The 21704-nt window shown below is 49.0% G+C and overlaps 1 protein-coding gene and 1 long non-coding RNA gene across 2 annotated transcripts in view; one reads left to right on the forward strand and one right to left on the reverse strand.

Moving 5' to 3' along the window:
* The window catches only part of PRICKLE2 (prickle planar cell polarity protein 2), a 97815-nt gene that overhangs the window by 52283 nt on the left and 23828 nt on the right, over positions 1 to 21704 (reverse strand).
* Positions 366 to 2378, forward strand: LOC121075409. Its single transcript, XR_005822955.1, has 2 exons — positions 366 to 2003; positions 2151 to 2378. It is a non-coding gene; the product is annotated as an uncharacterized LOC121075409 (long non-coding RNA).

Raw genomic sequence — 21704 nt, forward strand, 5'->3', positions numbered from 1 at the left:
TCCCAACGCAAACATTTGTAGAGCATTAAAAGGGCTTATCCTTTCATACGCTATAAATCGAGCGTGATTACTTACCCGGGCTAAACGGGCACGCACTTCACACGCCGAAACGCCCCCGGGTGACGGGCAGTGGAAGGGGGGAAGCTGGGCAGAGGCGAGGCGAGCGCCTTCGCGCCGGGACCGGGGCGCATCCTGCCGCGGTGCCCTGCCGGAGGCTGCCTGCGAGCCACCAACTGGCTGAGGTCATCTGGGGAGTTAAAGCTCCCCGGCTGCCTCCCCAGCTCGCAGAGTGTGACGCCCACCGGAGTTTTAGCTTATTGGTGAAAATTGTAAGCCCTAATCCAATCCTGTCCCTTTACCCAAATTTAGCTCTCCACGGAGCCAACATCCCTTACGGTTTTGACTAGCGGTCTGAAAGCGAAGTTACCTCGCCCGGAAAATAAATCACGTCAAGAGAAGCAATAAAAAGCCCACGCTCAATTTGCTTCACCTCTTTCTCCCCAAAGAGCTTCTCGTCTACCTACTTCGGGGGGACCACAACCTCGCACGTGCCTCTGCAGGGCGCCAGCAACCCAGCCTCTCCGCACGCATCACCTGAGCGCAAGTCAACGAGCCGAACACCGCCGTGCCAGGAAAAACGAGATTTATCACAACGCCTAACCAGATGCTGACACATCTGGGTCACGACCGCATCACGCACGGGGAAGGTTTACAGAAAGTGCACAGTTCCCGAAGTCGTACCGAATTTCACAAAGGGAACTGCTGAAACATAAAGGGTTCGTGGCGAGTAACAGCCCGGCGGGCGCACACATATGGTTTTCCTTTCTGCCGCCTGGCGCAGACGCACGGCACGGCGCACAAACCCAGACCTCGGCTGCGGCGACAGCCCGGGGAAGCGGGGCCGAACCGGGGACTGCTGGAGGAGGCTCGGGAGCCACAGAGCTGCCCCCATGCACGGGGGCTTCCTCCTGCGGGCGGTGACCGGGGACCTTCGGCTCTCTTGCAAAAAATGGGTGGCGGCAGATGAAAGGCGCGCGTGCAATCGCGGATTTCTGCGCTCCGTTACAGATGTGCAGAGCCGGAGTAACTCCAGGACATGAGCCAGCATTTGGGTAAGCTTCGAATGCACTTGCACAGCTACCTCCTAACGAGAGGAGCTGCCTGAGCTCCAGGCTGCAGGAGCCAGATGCAGGCAAAGCTGCCCTGGCCATCGCAAGGGTTAGGGCCTGAACGAGCTCTGTTCATGGAGAGCAGAGCTTCTAGTAACTCGGATGCAGCGCTTCCAAAGGGTATTCTCATTGTAAGTCTAATAAGCCCCTTTGCATTTTAAAAGAATCCCCTTTGCAAGCTTCAAACGCGGAAATAATCAAAGCATGCATAAAAAAAAAAAAAAAAAGTTATTTTGCACTTGGCAGCGCTGAGCTTGGACCCATCCCCGTCAGGAGCGGGACCAGAGGAGCCTGGCAGCCGCAGAAAGGGCTGAGGCTGGTTCTCCAGGAACAAAAGCAGCTCACACAGCCCAGGTTCGCCACGTGAGAGCCTAATTAGAGACTGAAGCCCACACAGCAAACAGACAGACTACAGAGGAAATTGGAGTCTAATTTACATGGAGAACTATTACTTACTGCAGCCAATTAGTGTCAAGCTGACTGACAGACTACCCAAAACAGGCTTTCCCCGCCCTGCCTTGTACTGCAAGCCTGAGCTTTCCTTGCCACTTTATTTTCAGGAGGTGAGGGGCAGCACCTTGCCATCAGACACGAGCATCCCCCCAGCAAACAGCGTTGGAGCTGCCTGGGAGCCACCCAGCACAAGCCTCAGCTGAGCCAGCAGCAGAGAACAGAGCAGCATGCTCTCTTTCCTGGTCTTAAATCCTTAAATCACATCCCAAGGGTCCCGACAAGAAATTCGTCATTTTGGGGCAGTGTTTCCCTTTTCGTATCCTGCCTGCCTGCATCTGGAGCTTTCAGTCCCTGCTGTGCAATCACGCAGGGGACCCGGAGGTAAGGTTTGTGTCCATGCAGCAACAGAGCTTGCAAAGTGCCCAGGCTGCATGTTCTGGGTCCTGACCCATGCTGCTGGCCTCTTCTGCTGAGAGCAATGCTATCACAGCAGCAAAAAGGCCTGACGCTTTGTCATTCTCTACAAAGGAGGTAAAAAGACACCCTGTCTCCAGCAACGGGACTTCTTCCAGCTGCTTGCACGGGAGCAGGCGCATATCCTCAGCTGATACGCTGCCCTGGAAGAGGAGGACTTCATGTTTACCAATGTACAAACTGCTTGCTCGTACTACAGAAAAGCTGCCCTTCCTCTGCACTGAACTAGTCCAAAAACTGGTAAACAGACTTAAAAAAATAAACTGAAGTATACACATAGAATTGAACAAACGCTGTTTGCCTTCCATTCATTGTTAAAGAAAGAATGCCTCATTCTGTCATTACCATTTTCCCCTTCCCAGAACATGTTCCTTATGAACAGGACTAACTGCTGTCCTTTGCTCTGTACCACATCTGCATTCTGCATTTTGAACGCGGATTACAACTTGCTGCGTTATCCTAAACAAACTTCTCCTAAGGACAGGCTCTATGAGCAGCCTCTTCGCTCTTCAGAGAACCTTTGTGTGTGCATATTCAGGCATACGGGGGCTGCATTTTTCATATTTAAGACAAGCTAATCAACCCTTCCTTTTAGAAGCACCAATATAAAGCATATTTAAGGACTCTATGGGTCCTCTGTACGGGTAAGACACATGACTCTTTTCATCTCTGCAGGCTACATGGATATTTGGCGTCTTAAAGGAAACTTCTGTAAAAAGCTGACTGGGAGGAATCACCTTGTGAAGTACCTGTTAGCTGTTTGGCAGTACCTGGGGACAGCCAGAACCTCAGGTGGTTCAGCACCAGCAGGGATGCTCTGATTTCAGTTCACCTCAAGTCGATGGTGATAAACCAATTTCCACCACAGGAGCACCATCAGAAGAGGTGATGCCCGGCCACCTCACCTCCGTCTCCTGGGGACAGCCACCACGAAGGCTGCGAGTTGTGGTGGCCCTGCTCCCCCCCATTAAATCAAATCTACGCTAATTATCAAGTAGATGCAATGAAAATGCGCATGGCTCACACTCCCCAGAATTAGGCTCTTAATCTTCTGTTTATAATCAAATTCACCTCCTTCACATCCCGTTTTTCCCCAGGAACTGACTCGCTGCCACTTTATCTGCAGCTCTGAGAACACCACGCTGCTTCATTTTTGCATTCCCCTCCGGTGCTACTCCCTGGATCACCTCTTCAGGGACAGGGCTCCGCTGGCTGTAATCCCCATTAATTCCCGCTATGATTAACAGGTCAGCTCGCAGTCCTCTGATGACGGCGGGGTCCAGAAGTGCAACTCTATCAAAAATTATCTCCGCATAAAAGACGATAATTAGAGGAGCGAATTCCTCGCTGAGACTTCATCGGCTGCGCGCTTGCTGCTCGCTTTTGTGCTGCTGCTGACGGGTTTGGAGAGGGGCAGGCTGCAGCCTCCTCCCTCTGCAGCAGGGGCTGCAGGCACACAGCTGTCTGTGGCGGTGGGCGAGATGTTGATTACCAAAGGGTGGAGAAAATCACTCCAGGAGGTGGTAGGGGCAGGCAAGGAGAAATTAGAGAAATTTTCTGAGTGCATCCGCGCCGCTCCCATTAGTGCTCGTGGAAATTATGCCTGCTGATCAAGTAGGTGGCCTTCGGGAGCCTGCTCTGAAATTACAGGGCAGGGAGGGGAGGAAAGGCGAGAAAAGGGAGGAAAAAGGTGCAAAACAAATTAACCCCCAATGAAGGCTGCAGAAGTCGGCCTGGTTCCCTGGGAGTGGGACACAGAGGAGCAGCTGCTCCCTGCAGGCATCCCTGTGCTGGTGGTCACTGGGGAGATAAAAGGCGGCGAGACCAGTTGTAAAATACTTGTAAAAATGCTTATGGGCTCAGGCCCTTTGAAGCCATCTTGAGCACTGCTAAATCGCTTGTTTTATTTGTGCTCTGCCCGGGATTTGCTTGGGTTTGCACTAACCGTGTTTACGCTGAAGCATGGCACGTCCGAAGGTGGCGCGGACCCGAGCCCAGCTCCGGCCTCACCCCGCGCTCCGAGGGGGTGCTGAAGCAGCTAAAGTGCCAGGTGTGGGCAGCACCACATCCTTCTCCCTCCCAGAGAACCACAATTAATCTTTCCAGAGCAGCCTTTCACTGCAAACCTCTGTAGACCACCCTTCCCTCTTCCTTCTGGCTTCTCCACTTAGGTGCAGGGGAAGGAAAGCCAAAAGCACCTTCACAACATCTTCCTAAGCCTCTGAAAATGCAGCAGCAGGAGCCATTGCTGTAATAAAAAACAGAAGGAAAGCCGAGAACTTTAGTTGCAATCCTGACCCTGAAACTCCTGACAAGGTGACAGGTTATTAAGAAATATCCATATTAATCCCAACCGCGAAGCGCTCCGTTCGGCCAATTAAACTGCCTGAATGGCTGAGCACTCCCGCAGACCTTTGTGCTCCCTTTTTTTTTTTTTTTTTTAAATGCCCTCTTAGGGAAAGGAATGGCTTCTACAGAGATGAGCCGCCGGGCTCCTTCCCGCCTCGCCATGTGTGTATAAAATGTTCTTGGCTGCTTTCAAACCCTGCACATTAATCTACGCAACAGAGCCTGTCTCTTCCAGCGTCTGAATGATTTCTCTTTGGGGCGGGTAGGACGGAGCTGTTCCACTTGGCATCACATCCCCTCCCTGCCCCCTCCTCGCCTCGCTTTTTATTTTTTGGTACTGCCAGAAGAGCTCACAAGAAATCTCTCCGAGCGTGTGCGAAGCTGGAGAACATCTTGCTGTAGCAACACACAGATATATATATATATATATATATATATATATATATATATACACACACACACGAGGCAGCTACAATGCCCAGAAACGAACCAGGAGATCAGGCTTTTAATGCACCAAGTTATGAAGAATACAGCCCCTCCCTTCCTGCACCTTAGGACACACCGCTTTTTTCTCCCTTGGTCATTTCTTTGCCTGTGGCTGAACCCAGAGAGACAGGAACCGTTTCCTGAATTAAGGCTGCTGGAAATGAAATAGAGGAGGGGTTTATTCGTGGCGATCACCAGAATTCCTCCCGCACAACGCAAGCCCCACAATCCCATCTCAACTGGCCTCATACAGCGATAAATCCAAACATCCCCACCACACAAAGGGCTGTCTGGTACAAAGCCAGGCCTTTTTTTTATTAACACCACGCTCGGGGCTGGGATTTTCATACCTGCCTGCCCCAAATTTCTGCTTGCGAGGATCCTGGCTGCTCCTGTAGCTGCCAGGGAGCCCCTCACTGGCGGCTTCACGGGGCCTGGTGTCTGCTCTGGGCCTACACACAGAACTGATGAACACTTCTGACCCTTCAAAGAGGGCCTGGATGGGGCCTTCAGGAGCAAGGACGGGAAAGATAAAAGTTGTCTAAAGACATTCAAGCTTTTCTGAGCAAGCACCGTACACCCTGTCACTCCTGGAAACCCAACCCAGCTCCCATGGCACATCTTGAACCTTGGAAACTGCCACAGGAACAGCGAGCACTTTCCTGTACTTCCAAATATCCCCAAATCCCCGGCCTCTGGCGCTCTCACAATAATTCAGCACACAGTTCTCAGCACTGCAACCCCATAAAACAAAATCCATATGGGGACTGCCCCTGCCAGCCAGCCGATACCTGCCAGGAGCAGTAATCTTGGTGACACTGGATCTGTACAATAAAGAAGCCCATTTCACCAGGGCAGGGTTTTCCTATAACTAAAATGGAAACAAAAATTGGCTCACGAAGACGAACGATGCCTGTGACAGTTTTTTTTTGCTGCCCTTGATTAAATACAGCACACAACAAAACCATTTCTCCTTGAACGATAAACTCCATAGTCTAAAATTAAGCCCAGCAGGGTAAGATCCTGTACAGATTTCGAGATATTGCAAATTTCTTGGAAACCCTGACTGCACTGTGTACACACACTGCAAAATCGCTCGAGAACCTCTGGCACCAAATATAAACACAGCAAAAGCTGAAAATCATGTAGTGTTTTTATCTCGATACAGCCTGTACCACTGAGTACAGCTGTGGTTTGCCATTTCACGATAAACCACGCTTTGCTTTTGATCCTTTTGGTGTGTAACTGTGGATGCGAACCTAAGATATTATCATAAAAAGACAATGGGAAGAAAAAGCACAAACAAAGAAGTGTACCAACCCGAAACATGCTTTCCAAGGGGTATTTGTAGATATCAGAGCTGCACCATTTCTCTTCAAGACAACTGTTCCTTTTCATGAAAATATAATAAGCCCTAGAGAAATTCTGGATGATCGTTATTAAATGGACAGGCCTCATGCATTTTTCCAGTAAAACGACTGAAGCTTGGCTTTAGCATAATCCTGCAGATTATTTACATCTTCTGCAGTTTTTTCCATGGCTGCTGAATAATCAAAGCTCCTTAGAAAACCACTGTCAGAGAAACATAAATCCCTTTTCCCCCTCCTTTCCTTTCTCTTTTACCTGTTTTTATGCACCCCTTCTCACATAGGAGCAGAAAGGAGGCCAAAAGTCCCCTGCAAGTCAGCCCAACAGATACCCCTTGGACCAGCTGTGAGCAGTCAGCACTCCCCACGCCATGGCACTGCCCAGTTTTTGGGGCAATTCTCTTATTTCTCCTCAATACCCAGCTTTCAGAGCCACCCGATTAAATGGGAGCTTGGGCTGCCTTTTAAATGCATTTTCTTCAAGAAAACAGCTTAAAAGATGGCAAAACTGTGCCTCTTCTGCCGGCAATGAGAGGAGCTCCATCTCCTCTTCAAAGGAAGGACCTTAAAAACCACTGGAAATTACTTGAATATTGGGTGCTTTTCGGGGGAATCTTGCAGGGATGCTTCAAAACAAGCACTTTGCTTTCTTCTTCAGGCTCTGTGTCGTTTCCAGTCACACAAACCCCTTCCTTCCTTGCTTTTGCCAGTTACAACCATCCACCACAAATGGCTGCACACAGAAAACGAAGACAATTAAATACTCTTAAACAGTATGGGCTGCAATTGGCATGTTAATGAGATCTTTACGCTCCCTAATGTGCTTTCTAAAAATAAAATTACACCCAGGTATACAGCTCTCAGGGCTTTGGCATGCCCAGGGAAATGTCTGAGTGGAAATTCTCTCATAATTTCACTGTGCTGTCTTGAAGCCAGCCGGGCCCTGCCAACGCCCCGCAGATGCTCCACGCACCCTCAGAACAACAAGGGCTTGGCTGCCGGGCAGGGTCCCAAATTTTGCCTCATCTCAGGTCAATTTGAAGCCAGGAGATGTAGCGCTTGGCCTGCTCAGAGCCTTAGAGCCAAGGGTCACCTCTCGGCACAGCCAGGCCCAGGGCCCAGCCCCACAGTGGGGTCAGGACCCAGGTCTGCTCCCGCACGTGGCACGTGCTCGCTGCCACCCCCTGGGGACCTGGGGGGTCCCATCCGGAGCAGCAGTGGTTTGAATTACACAGCAGCCTGCTCTGCAGAAGGCTCATCTGCGGTAATCAGAAGCACGATGTGGGTGCAGGGGAGGACTTCAAAGCACACTGGTAGCAGAAGTCTCAAAAAGAGTGGTCAACGGGCAAAAATTCGTAAGAGCCCTCAAGCATCTCTTAAACCAGAATTATTCAGAATTATTTTTTTGGGGGGGGGGGACCTGGCAGGTCACTGCAGAGCCTGCTCCAAGGAAAGCTCGCGGTCTTCTTTCCTTTTTGTATCTTTTAACTCATGCAATTCGCACACACACACAGGCAGACACATGCTCTGCTTTTCCTCTGCCTGTCTCTAAAACCGAGCACAAACAAGGGCTCGTGTATAATGAAATCTGTAGGAAGCTTAACATTTACTTGGCTTTTGTGTAAACACTTACGTGAATTACACAAGTTTCAGCCAAGAGGCTCGGCACCCCATTGTGCAGAGCCATATAATTCATTACAATTAAAAGCAGAGAGCAAGGCAATCAGGCTTGCCCGACAGTGTGCTGTTATGGATTTGCTATTCCAAATGGCTTCCAATTTGTCTCCGCAGCAGCTCAGCCTCTCCAAGAAAAACCTCCCAGAGCATCCCTCCCGGCCCCATCCTGCACCACCATCCATCCCCTCTGGGAGCTGCTACTGGGGTGGTGGCACCCAGCTGCAGCTGATGGACGTGGAGGGAGGACCATGCCTCGTATTTTTCTGTTTATTGCTCACCCCAATGATGCAAGGAAGATGTGGGTCCTGACCCTATGGAGGTGAAGGTGTCCCAACAAATGCATTTAAATAACAAGAATCAACAAGAATGATGCAGAAAATGTGCATCACCCCAAAGTGCAAGGCAGTGTGTATTCCCCAAGTCTCTGCCTTTCTGATTCAGTATTCATAAGATGCTAAGCTATTACACTACCCTTCGGAAAGCGCTGTGGCTTACGGTGCTGCAGACAAGTGGTGTTATCACTTGGTATTTCTTCTTTTGTTATTACAGGGAATCTTCCTACATCTCTGAAAATAATCCAATTATTGCTTACCACTGGTAAGGTCACTGCTGCTTTGAACAGAGATCTGGGTAATACTCTGATTACTCTTAAGCAAATATTGCTAGGGCTTGGGCAGAAATTTCAGAGAGATTGAAAATCCATTTTTCTGGAAACCACAGATAGAAAAATATTCACGCTCCAGAGGATATAAACAAAAAAAAGGTATCATTTCTCAGCCGTATTAGAAAAACATTGGTTTATCTGAAATCAAGAGAATGGATATATTCAGCTATTAAAACAATATAATTTCTCATACTGTATAACCTTCAGAATAAGGCAATCATCAAGTCTTTATTAAATGTTCCCTTACAGGCTCCAAAATGTATTGAACTACTTAAATGCAACGTATGGAAAACAGCAGAGGGTTTGTATCACTTGTGGGAATAAAACCGCTCACAGAGAAAGGCAGATATCAAAGATCAATCTGTAATACGGAAAAGGCAGTTAACATCCCTCATAGCAGACTCAGAGGTTATTTTTCTGCATTGAGCCAACTAGATAAAAGAAAATTCACCTGAAACGCTTATGATGCCAAAGAAAAGGTGTCTATAATACGTCTTTTGGTGCAATTAATCACAGGTTCTTTACTGTCAGACCATCTTTAGGTAATGACAAAAAAAAAAAGGGGGAAAAAAATAGCCAACCCCTTTTTTCCTTAAGAAGGAATTAATCACTTTGTCACTGAAAGATGGTTTTTCTGCCATCACTTTTCTTGTACTGGCCAACTGATATTAGAAACAAAACCCTGCTAGCGCTCGCTGTCCTGCTGACAGAGGGGAAGGATGCTCAGAATTAACCCACACGTGTCCTCCCCGCTGGGAAGGGGCACATCTCAGCGACGCCACCAGAAGACCCCAAAGCAAAGGGGTGTCTCCGGACCTGGGGCAGGACAAGTACCGCCAAGGGCTGCTGGGGTGCCTGAACCACGTGCAGCTTCTCTTCGCCCCTCCGCAATGACATTGCTTGCTGTACAGTGACGTTACGTGACTCTATCCCATGGCTGGGATCTGTACCACGTCCTGGCTGAGCCCCCTGAAATGCCACCAAGGCCAGGGACGGTGAGCGGGCACAGTGCTGCTCCAGCTCTCCTAGGGAACCTGCTCCTCCTGCCTGACACATGGAAGTCCCCAGGGACAGGAGAGAGTGGGAAGCACGTCAGTGTCTTTGTCTCCTGCCTTCCGTCTGGGACCGAGAGAGGGAAACCCAGCTGGGATGTGCGTGCACGGCAGGGGACCACAACCGGGGCAGTCTCTGCAGGGAAGGATGCACAGGGGACGTGGATGCACAGGAACACGCAGAGGCACAGGGACGCTCTCGCAGACACGCTTCAGCTGTTTTCTATTTTGAACAAATAGCACGAAGAGTACAAACACTATCTAGCAGCAGCTGCAGCGACACGGGGCTAAAGATTTGTGTCTCGTGCGATCGTTCCTACAAACAGATAAGTTGCCAACTAATCCTCCCTTCTCTGAGTAATAAATATATTTGCATTTTTTGTGGCACAAGATCTGTTTTTTGAAGGGAAAGAATCACAGAAGCAGCAGACTTAAATACTGAAAACTGAATATTTAACAAGTAAACTCTGTTTATGCCTTACAAAGAGCACTGGCTATTTTAAGCACGTTAGATTGTTAAGTGAAATATCAGGAAACATGGGAAGAAAAATACACAGTGCTTTGTGCTCCGTTAACAGGACGAAAACCCAGCACACAGGAAAGCACACGGGGATGGATTTGTAAAACCTTCCAGCAGAATGACCTCCAGGTGAGAAGTGCACGAAGATAACTGTATTCAAAATTTCCCTGTCGCCTTGCACTGCTCCCTCCCAAAAAACAGCCTGGGTGAAAGAGGCTGCAGTGATGGAGTCACGAGGTAAAGGAAAAGGCAAAGTGGTCAAGGAGAGGTCATGGCAAAAAAACCCACGCGGTACCCATCGTTGTCCTGGCACGGCACAGCCTTGATGCTGGCAGGGTTTTCAAGGAAAAAATAAAATAAAAATCAACTGGAACATCAAAAGTGAAGTTGCTTTTGGTAATATTGGCTTACAACCAGCACCTGGTAGCACAGGCTGGGCACAAGGACTCACAAACCAACAGATGAACCAGAAGGATCCAGGAAGGCCCGTTACGCTCACGTTTGGGCTGCGGCTTTGAAGCAGAGCTGCTGAAAGGAAAGGGGCCTGGGGAGCCTGGCGCAAGAGAAAGCGGGACGGGCGGATCCACGCAGAAACCCAAGGCGGCTCATTAGCGTGGAGGCGAGCATTGTCAAAGAGCTCACGTCTGCACCAAGGCACGGACCTGGCGTAACTGAGCCCTGCTATTTAACCGGGAATGAATTAGGTTTTAGCGCACGGAGGTGAGACAGAGAACACGGCACAGAGCTGGCTCTGCAGCAGCCGCGGTGACCAGCAGACCTGCAACAGCCCAGCACCAGCAAACACCATGCATGCAAAACAAAAGGATTAAGTTTCCTCTTATTACCGCACGATCGCAGCCCTGCCAGCGCACACCCCTTACACCCACTGCTCCCCCGGTCTCCCGCTGCAGGAGCTCTGAGCTTTCCTGACGCTTTGCTTTCTATTGTTACGGGTTGATTCAGTCGTAACTGCACGCCCCTGCGGGGCTGTGGAGGGAAGTGTGATCACCGTCACCCCTATCCTATTAAATACTCAGGTTCTGGGGACTTTTCAAGTTGGACTAATTGCTACGGGTGACAGAGCTCCGCTGGAGCCAGCAGGACTTGGCTGCACAGAGCAGCCTTTCCAAGGCACAGGTATTTTCTCTCCCTGCCCTTCGTAAATCTAGCCAAATAATCAGTTTATTTGGCATGGAGCAAATGCATGGTGAAGTAACGCCTCTTGCGTTATCGAGGTTCTCTTCAGGGATGAGTATGTCATTAATCACTGCTGAAGCCAACATTAAAATGATATTGATGTTACGAATCCCAGGTGTCCCATTTGGTGCTCGCATAACATATGGTACATGTGAATTTTATAGCTTTTGTATTAATCTGCCCAGAATGCCATCACTTTGCAAGATTTCATAAAATATTAAAATTACGGAGGATAATTTACTTTTACAATTCCAGGCAAAGGCCCTGGGAACCATGAGAACCTCCCCATTAAATTCACACAGGTCTGCGACTCACAGTCCTAATATCTTGCATCTGTTTGCTGAGTGAGAGAAAGACGCGATGTCTTGCAACTCCATTACGTGATGGATCAGTCTGAATTTGCTTATTAAGGTTCCTACGATCCATTATCACTGCAGGGGAGAGAGAGAGGGAGAGGGAGAGAGACACGACAGACTAAGGATGTTTATCAAACCACATGAAGTCCAGACAGACACTCCAAACAAATACTCCATAGTCACTGCAGAGAAGTGCCGGGCATCTTTATTGACAGCCCAACCATGAATCACACGGCTGGCTTTTAAACACCCAGCAGAAGGCTATGATGTGTAAGGACACCAGAGGAAAAGAATGGATTTTCATGTCTTTTGGTTAATGTATCACCGCTACAAGCATTTCAAAAGGACTCCACGCACCTGCGTGCCAAACACTATTTGTAGCATCGAAAGGTGGCCGAGATGCTCGTGCACCAAGGCACGGAACCGACCACGGGGTTAGGAGGCAGCTCCCCGGTGCCTGTCCGGTTACTCGTGGCTGGGAGCTGTGTGGGAACCAGGCTCACGGGGGCTCTGGTATGGGCTGGTGGGCACAAAGTCAGAGGTGACATGATGCAAGGGTGGCTTCGAGCCACCCGATGGCAATCCCCACCGCACGTGCAGCAGGGGTTCCACGCTACGCCTTACGGAGCGGGCAGGACGGAGCTGGCCGGTGCCAAGATACTCCCTGCTATAATGATTACTGGAGGGAGTGATTTCTGCAATAGCTATCAGGAAGATTCAAAGCCAGCAGCTGCTGTGAACTTTGAACAACCACAGAATTCAATAGCAAATCTCTGATGAATGTTTAACACCTTGCAAATCTCTTTTCAAGATCAGGAACTGGTATAAAACTAGCAGCCTGCTGCAAAACTACGTGCACACGAGGCACAAAGTCAATATTTTGAACAACTAATCCCCCCCCCCAAAAGAAGGCTGGAAGGGATCGTGCAAGGTCCTTTGGTCCAGCCCCATGCCCCAAGGCTTCGGTGCACTGACTGCGTAGGCAATCGCCCACGCTGCAGGAAGAGGCAGGGGAAGGACTCAACTGCAACACCCCATTGTCAAGCAAAAGTGCGGAACTGCCCAGGTCGCACCTGAAAAAACAGTTAGTAATTCTCATACCTTAAAAGCAGCGCACGCAAACTTCTGCAAAATTTATGATTCCCCCGTTTATCGTTGCAAATGTGGCTTATTGAAATCCTCCAAGTCTTGCGACCAAACAAATCATCCTATTGAACACAAACTGAAGGAAATGGATGTGGCTGCATCTGCTTAAATGAGCACACAATTGGTAGTTACTAAGCATGCAATTATGAAAATTTGAGTCTGTATTTACAGAGATGTTTCCCATTAAAAACATCTTGGTAATACCAAGTATTCTTGGACCGCTTCTCCGCAACGTAAAAAAATAATGTGCAAAAGTACATTTTACTTCCAAGACACCATAAACATGAACGTCAGAAAACCAATATTCTGAAAAGGGAAGTTCAAAGTTTTCATTCTTGCCCCAAATGGCAGCAGTACAAACAAATGTGCAAACAGCAACAAAACAGCACGTGTGCGTCCAGCAGAAAGATCGGTGTCCCACAGCCAAGATCGCAAATGATAAGGACATCGATGACGATAAATGAAGTTGGACCAACAACGTCTGTGCTCTGAATTACACTTGGATTCTGCGACTTCCAGCTCCCATGGCACACATGCTAAATACATGGAGAATTTATCATGGGGACATGTGGATCTGTGCATCGGTTTCAGAGGTACGTATGTGGATTCACATGAGCAGAGCGAGAGCGTGTGCCCCAGCCAAGACACTCGTGGCTCTCTCATGTGCACTGACGGGTGGGAACAGGCTCTTCACTGCCGCTTGCTTGGTTGGTTCATCCGTAATTAACATCTGGGTGCCAAAAGAGAACAAAAGCTGACATAAGGCCCCGGTCTTCCAAAACTATGGAGCTCTCTGAACCCTTGAAAACTAAACAGTGAATTAAGTAATTCATCCCTCAACCTGAAAAGGAGCTTTCATTTCCAGTTTAAACACACGCTAAGTTTTATAGATGTGTTTGCACAGGGTTTTGACCCAGCATCCCAGCTGGTGAGAGATGACCCAGCAGATTGAGGGATCCACAGCACTGCCCTGCACCACAGAAACAAGATTTTGATTTAATGGTTCTTTTCTGGAAGAAGAACAAGTGGAAACATTCCCATTAAATTAATCAGGGTTGGAGAATAACAAAACAAAAAAAAACCTTGCATGCACCACCAAAATGCTACAGAGATGCAGATGGCCATTGCAGCTCAGCCTCCCTTTTTCCAGTGTGAGATGCTCATTGGAGAAACATCCCCCAAGGAATAAATCAAGTCCCTGTTCACAGTAACCCAACCTGGGGCCCTGCTCCCTCCCTGGGGTGATCACAGCGCACTGGCTGGAATGCAAAACTGTAACAGGAACCAAAGAATCACGAGTTGGCTTCACAATTTCATTTCTGGGAACTTCCCAGCAGCTCTGTCCTTCCCTTTTAGACAGCCCCATGCTGCTCATGTGTAGTTTCATTGATTCTCCTTGTTTTTACAGGTCCATCAGATATGACTAAAAGCAGGAAATGGACAAACGCACCTGGGAAAAAGTCATTACCATCCTTGTAACACTCCCTCAGACACTCCGTGCCGTGCTGTATTGGAGGACACCACATGCTCTCTGCATGCTGAGCGTTAAGCACTCTGGCAAAGGAAATAATCCTGGTGCTCTAAGCCACAGCAAATCAATCTGGATTATCCCATTATACCTGTCCTGAGAAATAAGGAGGCATTTCTCCAGGGCATTACCTATTCCCTGATTCCCTGACACCTCGCCGCGTTCAGCAGGGCTGGCTGCCCCCAGGCACAAGCAAGACCCCACTGCCCAGCCCTCTGGGGGGCTCTCGTCAAGCCCCCAGCAGCAGATAGGGCTCCTGCTCCATGACATTGCTTGTTCACTGCACCTCCACCAGCAACGTATCATGCCACCACAACTACTTCCATAACGCTCCAAAATTTTACATTTTTTTCAGAATTCCTGGCTGGGGATTACTGACCTCAGGCCACAGCCTCAGCCATCATCCCTGCAGGGTGATGGCTCTTCAACACATGCAACGCACGAGCGAGGTGTCCCTATCTGGTGGTATAACCCCACGCAAGCAGACACGACCCCTGCCAACACCTGGGGGAGATGCAGAGCTGAAGCTGGCACGGTTTGCTTTCGAGTAGCCGCTGGGGATGGAAGTGAAAACACGACGAAGTGATGGCACGTGCTGTCAGCAGCGCTGCGCTAACGTCACAGTGAGCAGGAGCACGCACACCTCCCCTGCGAGTTCACTGCCACGCTTTTACACCAAGCTATTTGGGATGGTCTCCAGCCACCATAAACACACCCTTTGTTTGCAAGCTTAATTAATGCCTCAGCAGCGATTAGCAGAATCTGCTTTCACCGATGCTTCTTAAAACCAAGGCTGGAAGAGCAATTCAGCTTATCCCAAAGTAGATTTGCTTCTCCCGTGCTAGGCACAACACCAATACAGGCCTTTGAGATACATTTTCAATCCTCCTCAAGAAAATATTAACCATTTTGGTGACTTACATTTCAGTTAGGAAGAGTCCCACTCCACATTTAAACCCAATTATCGCATACCAAAACCCAAAGTCGCTTACATGGCCTTGAGAGCTTCATCAAATGAGGAAAACAAATCTCACTGCCATTAGTGGAAGGATGCTCTGTCTTCAGCTTTTCAGATGCTCTGAACGTTTGATGTCGGGAACGCAAGTCAGTAAGTAATAACCACAGGGCAATGCTCCGGGTCCCCCTAGAACTACAGACCATTCACCGACAGCAAAGCTTACGCGCAGATTTTCCACGCAGTTCCTGTGTTGGATCTGCCTAACGTAACTGTCTCAGGGGATTTAAATAGGAACTGAAAACCTTCCCAAAAGATCGAAGCAGCACCGTCCAATTTGTAAATACCCTGGGCTCCGTGGAAGGTTGTTAATGTTAATACAGGGAATCTGTTTGATGCAAATGAAAAAAAAAATTCTCATTACAGAGTTTCTTGTAATGACAGTGCTCAAATATAACCACAACAGTCTGCTTTTGATTAGAGCAAGCCGTTTAGTGCCGCCGTTATTATTTGTTGTTTCTATGGTTCCTTGGGTGTGCATAACTCTTCCCAGACAGACACAGGGAAAGGCTCAAATGCTTCTTCACTGAAGTAACAAATTCTGCTGCGTTTCAGCAAGGTCAAGCTTCCTCACCGTGCTCCCCACTCATTTGTGGTCCAGGGCAGGGTTTGGTGGGTCCAGTTCAGACTGGTCAATTCTCCTTTTCTCTGCGTTTCTATATCCTGTTTTCTTTTTTTTGTTTGTTTTTCTTTTGTCTTTCCACCTTCCATCCCCCCCTTTCTTTTAGGAGCAGGAGCGGGGTTCCCTTACTCATTCATCCCTACTGGGAACTTACTGTGCTGCCCTATCGACTTCCAGAGGAAAAGGTTCCCGTTTTTATTAGGGCTGAAAGAAGTCATTCCCACCTTAAGGAGAATTGTTTCATGTTTGTTTAAACCAGCTCGGTGCTATGGATGTAAAAAAGCTGCTGGCCCAGACGAGCGCATCCAATTAAGCACGCGGTCCCCATCCAGCTACATTGGGTGGCACAACCAACACTGCAGGCTGGCAAAGCCACTCTCAGCCATCACATAGCGACATTTTCCTTCAGTCTCCTCAACGTGAGGCTTATTTTGATTTTAAAAATAAATAACGATAATAAAAAAAAAAAACTCCTCCAGCAATCTGTCAGGTCAGAGCGCTGCAAAATGGAGTTCGCGTTTAATTGCCCGGCGGTGGCTAACAGCCCCACAAGCATCTTGTGTGCCCAGATCTGCGACCTCGGCTACTTGGCACGCACTTTGTTTGGTTACAAGAGACGACACCAACCACACAAAAGCGACTGCACAGATCCGAGGTCAGTTTGTGCAGTATTAATGAAGCAATATAGATGATAAGAAATACATCCAACGCCTGGATATACTGTATGCTCAGGGGAACCGGGCTCATATTAAACAGCAAAATAGTGATCTATTGTGCAGGATGCATGTCTGGAGGAATGGCTTCCAGATGGGACCACACCACTCATAAACAGAGATTGCAAAAAAGCCCTCTTTTTAAATGAAATAAAATAAAAATATACATATACACTACATATACACATCGCTCACATTTTTCCAAAGGAGACTTTATAACGCCTCCCCTTTAATTTGTAAGTCTTTTGTATGTAGATTTTTTTTTTGAGCTTAAGGTGTTTTATTGTCACAGTATAGCTGTGATTTTTTATTTATTTATTTATTTACCTTAGAAGAGGCTAATTTAAATGAGAATTGCCACACCTTTCTTCTGCCCTGCCAAATTCTTCTCCCAGCTCTCCGGACGGCTGGGATGGATTGCAAGGCTGGAGCTCAGACAGCAAGGAAAACAAATGTAAGTTGTTTTAATTTTTATAGTGCTTCCATGTGCAGTGCATAACCCCCTATTCAGAGTAAACAAAACCATTGCGGAGCTGGAGGGGGTGATGATCAGAGTACACAGATCTCAATAAATACGTCAAACTATCAAACTGCCAAGCTTGGCTCTTTCCTTAGCTATTTGAAAGCAACCAAGCAAATTCTCGGAATTAATCAAAAATCCTTTACAAAGGCCATATAACAACGAGGCCGGTAATAAATCACATTAGCCAAGTATCACAGAACGAATTGGCACTTGTCTTTTGGAGAGACTGATACTGGGAGAAAAACGCTGTTCTCCACCCTCTGTAAACATTATTAAAAAGTTGTTTAGTTGCCATTGACATATTGTTCACAAAGCTGTTGAAAGATGGCCTGCTTGCCAGCGATGCAGGGAAGTGTTCAGCACGGGCTGAAGCCGTACCACGAGTCTGGGTCCCTGCTGGCAGGCACCAGCGCTCCTCTGGGTGCCAGGGCCGAGGACACCCAACAGCCACAAGCCGATTTTACCTCTTGCAACTCCAATATTTGACTCCTGCTCCGTTTCTTGCATCTGTTTGCCAAGCCCAGCGATGTGCTTATCGGTTTCATTTAAACATTATTTACCTCTCGAACATAAACAGTTTATCGCTCGAGAGCTACTCTACGCCAAACGCGGGCTGCGAGCAATATTCCATCCTCTCACTTATGTAAATACCATTTATTCACAGGAGGCACAAAGTGAAATGCCTGCGCCGAGGCCCACGAAGCTCTGCACCCACAATTTGACAGAAAATCTGAAAAATGGGGAAAGGCTCGATGCAAAACCATCAACAGGTATAAATCAGGAGGGGCCCCCCACACCACCAGGGCACGTCGCAATCTGATGCTCGCTGTGCGCCACAAGCCACCCACCCAAAGGTGGTGAGCGATTTTCGGCAATCCCAAGCAGTTCTGAAAAGACAATTTTCTGGGGGGAAAATGTCAGATTATGGCAAAGTTGGTATGGCTTTTTGCTTTGTGGCACTGTTTTGTCACACTCAGGAGGAGCCTGGAAAAATGATGGCCAAAACACTGTGACAGCCAGGTTGTGCTGCTTAGGTGGTGGAAATTGGTATTCCCAAGTAAAATGGTATTCCTGAATGACTGATGATACAACTGATACAAGTTCAGTGCCAACAACAACAAAAAATCCACAGGAAAAATTAATTCACATTCTAATCTCCGTTTACTTTGCTAATGGCTCCAAACCCTTCCCCTATTCACCGGCGTTACTACCTGTTTACTAAATACTGCAATGAAGAGCTTTTTTCCCCCCTTGTTTATTTATATTTCCTATTAAGAGGAAGGCAGCGCCTTTCGGAAGGGCCATATACCTGGTGGCTGCTGTCAGCAAAACAACAGCCACCACAGCCGCCTGCAGCCTGAGCAAGCTCCCGGGCAAAGCGCCGCGCGGCGGGGTGGAAATCAAGCAAAGTCGCGCCCGCTCGCCACATCCAACAACATCCTCCGTGCAACCAGCTTGGCAGCTGGTGGAAATAAAGCAACCTCTCACGGACCTGCCCGTGGCAAAGCCCCGAGCGGGGTGGATAAACGCCCCGTGAGTCACTTCGTTACCAAGGCTAAGCGCGAGCTAATTAATTGACTGTATCTGTTCCTCTGCTCTGTATTTATGAAATGCAATCTCCCCCCAGAAAGGCTGGCTGCCTTGCAGTTACAACATTCAGATGTTATAAATTCGTGAGCCAGAATCAGTAAACATGATGCAATTAGAAAAATAAGCTGATGTGGAAAATCAGCTTAAAGGGTCCTCGAGAGAAAAAGCACTTCTAGATAAAACAACTCATAAAAATGCACGCGATAGCGGCCTGGCTGCAGCACAGCAAACAGCCAGGGAGTACATTTTACTTCATCCTGAGCAGATCACACCCTGAGACAGGTCGTTCTGCCTTCCCATCACAAACGTGAAGCATGGTCCTGCTTCTTGAGCCATTTTACCCAGACTGGACCAAGGATTTGCGGCTGTATTTAGTCTGTAGGAAGACGGACAGAAGGGTTCTTCTCCGGCTGTGCTTCTTGCTGTTTGCCAACATTTCTTTGTGATTTTACTGTCACGTTAATTCTCTTTAAATCCCATTATAATCACCCTTAATCCAGCTGCCTGGATCCCAGCATTCGTTACCTTGCCATTTACCCTACGTGAGGTGTGAAGCTGCTTCATCCCACCCGAGTCAGATGAGTTTCTAATTGCAGAACCCTTCCCAGGTTCTTTGTTTCTACTTGCAAAACAATTTCCAGTCAGGAGGCAAGTAAACCCTTGCACAAAGCCTGCGCTTTCACACGGTCAGCACATTTCTTGGCTCCCTCGGCAGCTCCCCAAACCACTGACCAGCGGCCTGCCTCCTGCAGGACCCGACACGAGAGGACCGGTCCGTCCCTCGGTGGCTTCTCCCTTTTCAGAGGTCTCGAGACACCTGGGTGGGCAAACCTCTCATCTCCTCAGAGGGCTCCCATGAATCACAGCCTCTCATGCAAAGTCTGAGGTCACTCGGAGAGAGACCGAGAAGCATTTTTGGTTGCAAGATCATCATTTTGGGACACTCTGCCCTACATCTCCACCAGCGGGTGTGGAGGCCGAGGGGCGGGAGTCACTGCACTAGGAAAAAGCCCAGCTGCAAACCAGGCACCAAACCAACATAAGACCAGGGTGATACCCCTACCCTTAAGACCTTGTAACCTCCTTGAGGAGAGAACGGGTTTATCCTATTGCTTTTTTGGGTTATGTCGTGCAACCAAAAGCGGCCAGGAGCACTCCTCTCTCTTCTCCTAAAATAAACCCATAAAGACCACGGCGCGCATCACCGGGCTGGGGCCACAGTTACTGCCCTCTGCTCCACCCCCAACCCATACCCACAAACCCGCACCCCTCGAGGAGCCGTAAGCCACTTGCACATCAGGACTGGGGATTTGGGGGATTTTTTCCTTTCTTCTGGCTCCGAGCGATGCAAGGAGCTGGCTGAGCATTTGGGCAGATTGTTAACCCAACGTGTGTCAGACACCATGGCAACTGGTGCGCTAAGCTAATTATGGCTGTACACAATGCCTAATAATGAAGCATTATATCGCCTCATTAGAGAACCTTTGCCTGGCTTCGGCCCCGCTCCCCGTGCTGGCTGCAAGGTGAGGCAGGCACCCGTCCGCCAAAGCTCTGCGATGCTGGGGGGGGGGCACCCGGGCACGGGCCGCTCCATCCATCCCAGCAAAAAGGGCTTTGTGGGTGACAGGCACCCCGTCGAGGTGACAGAGCCAGCAAACTCTGCAGCTCTTCTAAGAAACAGCCGTGCCACAAGAAAAACTGACAGGGGCGAGCTCCGGGCGCAGGTCCCGCTGCCCACCTCCCTCCCCAGCACCATCACTGCTCTCCATGTGTGGTCCCCGTATAAGCACCATCTGTCTCGAGTTTAGCACAACACCACCGCAGTGCCACCAATTAAAACAGCCTGCCAGAGTTAAATCCTAAATAAATGCAAAGTTGAGTAAACGATCGGCAGCGAAGATAAATAGGAAGGGGAAGCCCAAGCACCAACAGGGTTGGGATAGGAGCTGGGGCAGGCACTGTGCTGATGCACGGGAATGGGACCCATCCTCAAATCCCACACCCACTGTGCCTGCAAACCCTGGGTTTGGCACCCCAAGGCCATCCCAACCCCCAGGATCCGGGGGTACAACTGGGACACCCAGAGACTCAGCCCCTCATCCATCCACTGCAGCCCGTTTGCTGCCTTCATCATCCAGAGTGAAAATCAGGTGCTGTTTTGAAAAGGGAGCGAGGAATAATGGGCTGGTTGTGCTGCACTCGTCTCTGAAATCCAGGTCAAATCAGCCTCAGGTAGAGTCATTTCCCTTCCTGGCCGTTAGAGTGGTGACAGCCCCGTCAGGAAATCGCTGGCTCTTTAATGCCGACTGAACTGCTCGTGGCTGCCTGTACCTCGCTACAGCAGCAGCAGTCGGGGGGGAAGGCTGCAGATCATCACACGTGGAAATGCAATTTGCTGTGAGTTAGGGGAAAAGCACCGTCAAAATGCAAATCTTGTTTGTTCAGGAGCAGAATGAGTTTAAAGGCTGAAACTCCAGACGCGAGGAGCATCACCTGGATGTTCTCCTCCGCTCACCTCTCGCTGACAACAAAGCGAGCAGCGATGCAAGGCAAGTTAAAAACACAGCCACATGTGGGCAAGACATGAAAGCGCAGCCTGGCCCTCACCACATTAGCAGGAGTGACCGGAGCAATGCGACATGAAATGATGCCCTCGAAATGTAAATAGGGAGCGACCATCTGCATGGGGCCAGGAGATGAACTCGGCAGTGCTCATCACCACGCTCGTGTTACCAACTGATGTGGTTTCCAGAAACCCTGACTGAAGCCCAACGCACAGCTGACCTCGATTTACTTTCTCCTG

This window comes from Cygnus olor, chromosome 10, assembly GCF_009769625.2.
Source record: "Cygnus olor isolate bCygOlo1 chromosome 10, bCygOlo1.pri.v2, whole genome shotgun sequence".
In the NCBI taxonomy this organism is placed as follows: Eukaryota; Metazoa; Chordata; class Aves; order Anseriformes; family Anatidae; genus Cygnus; species Cygnus olor.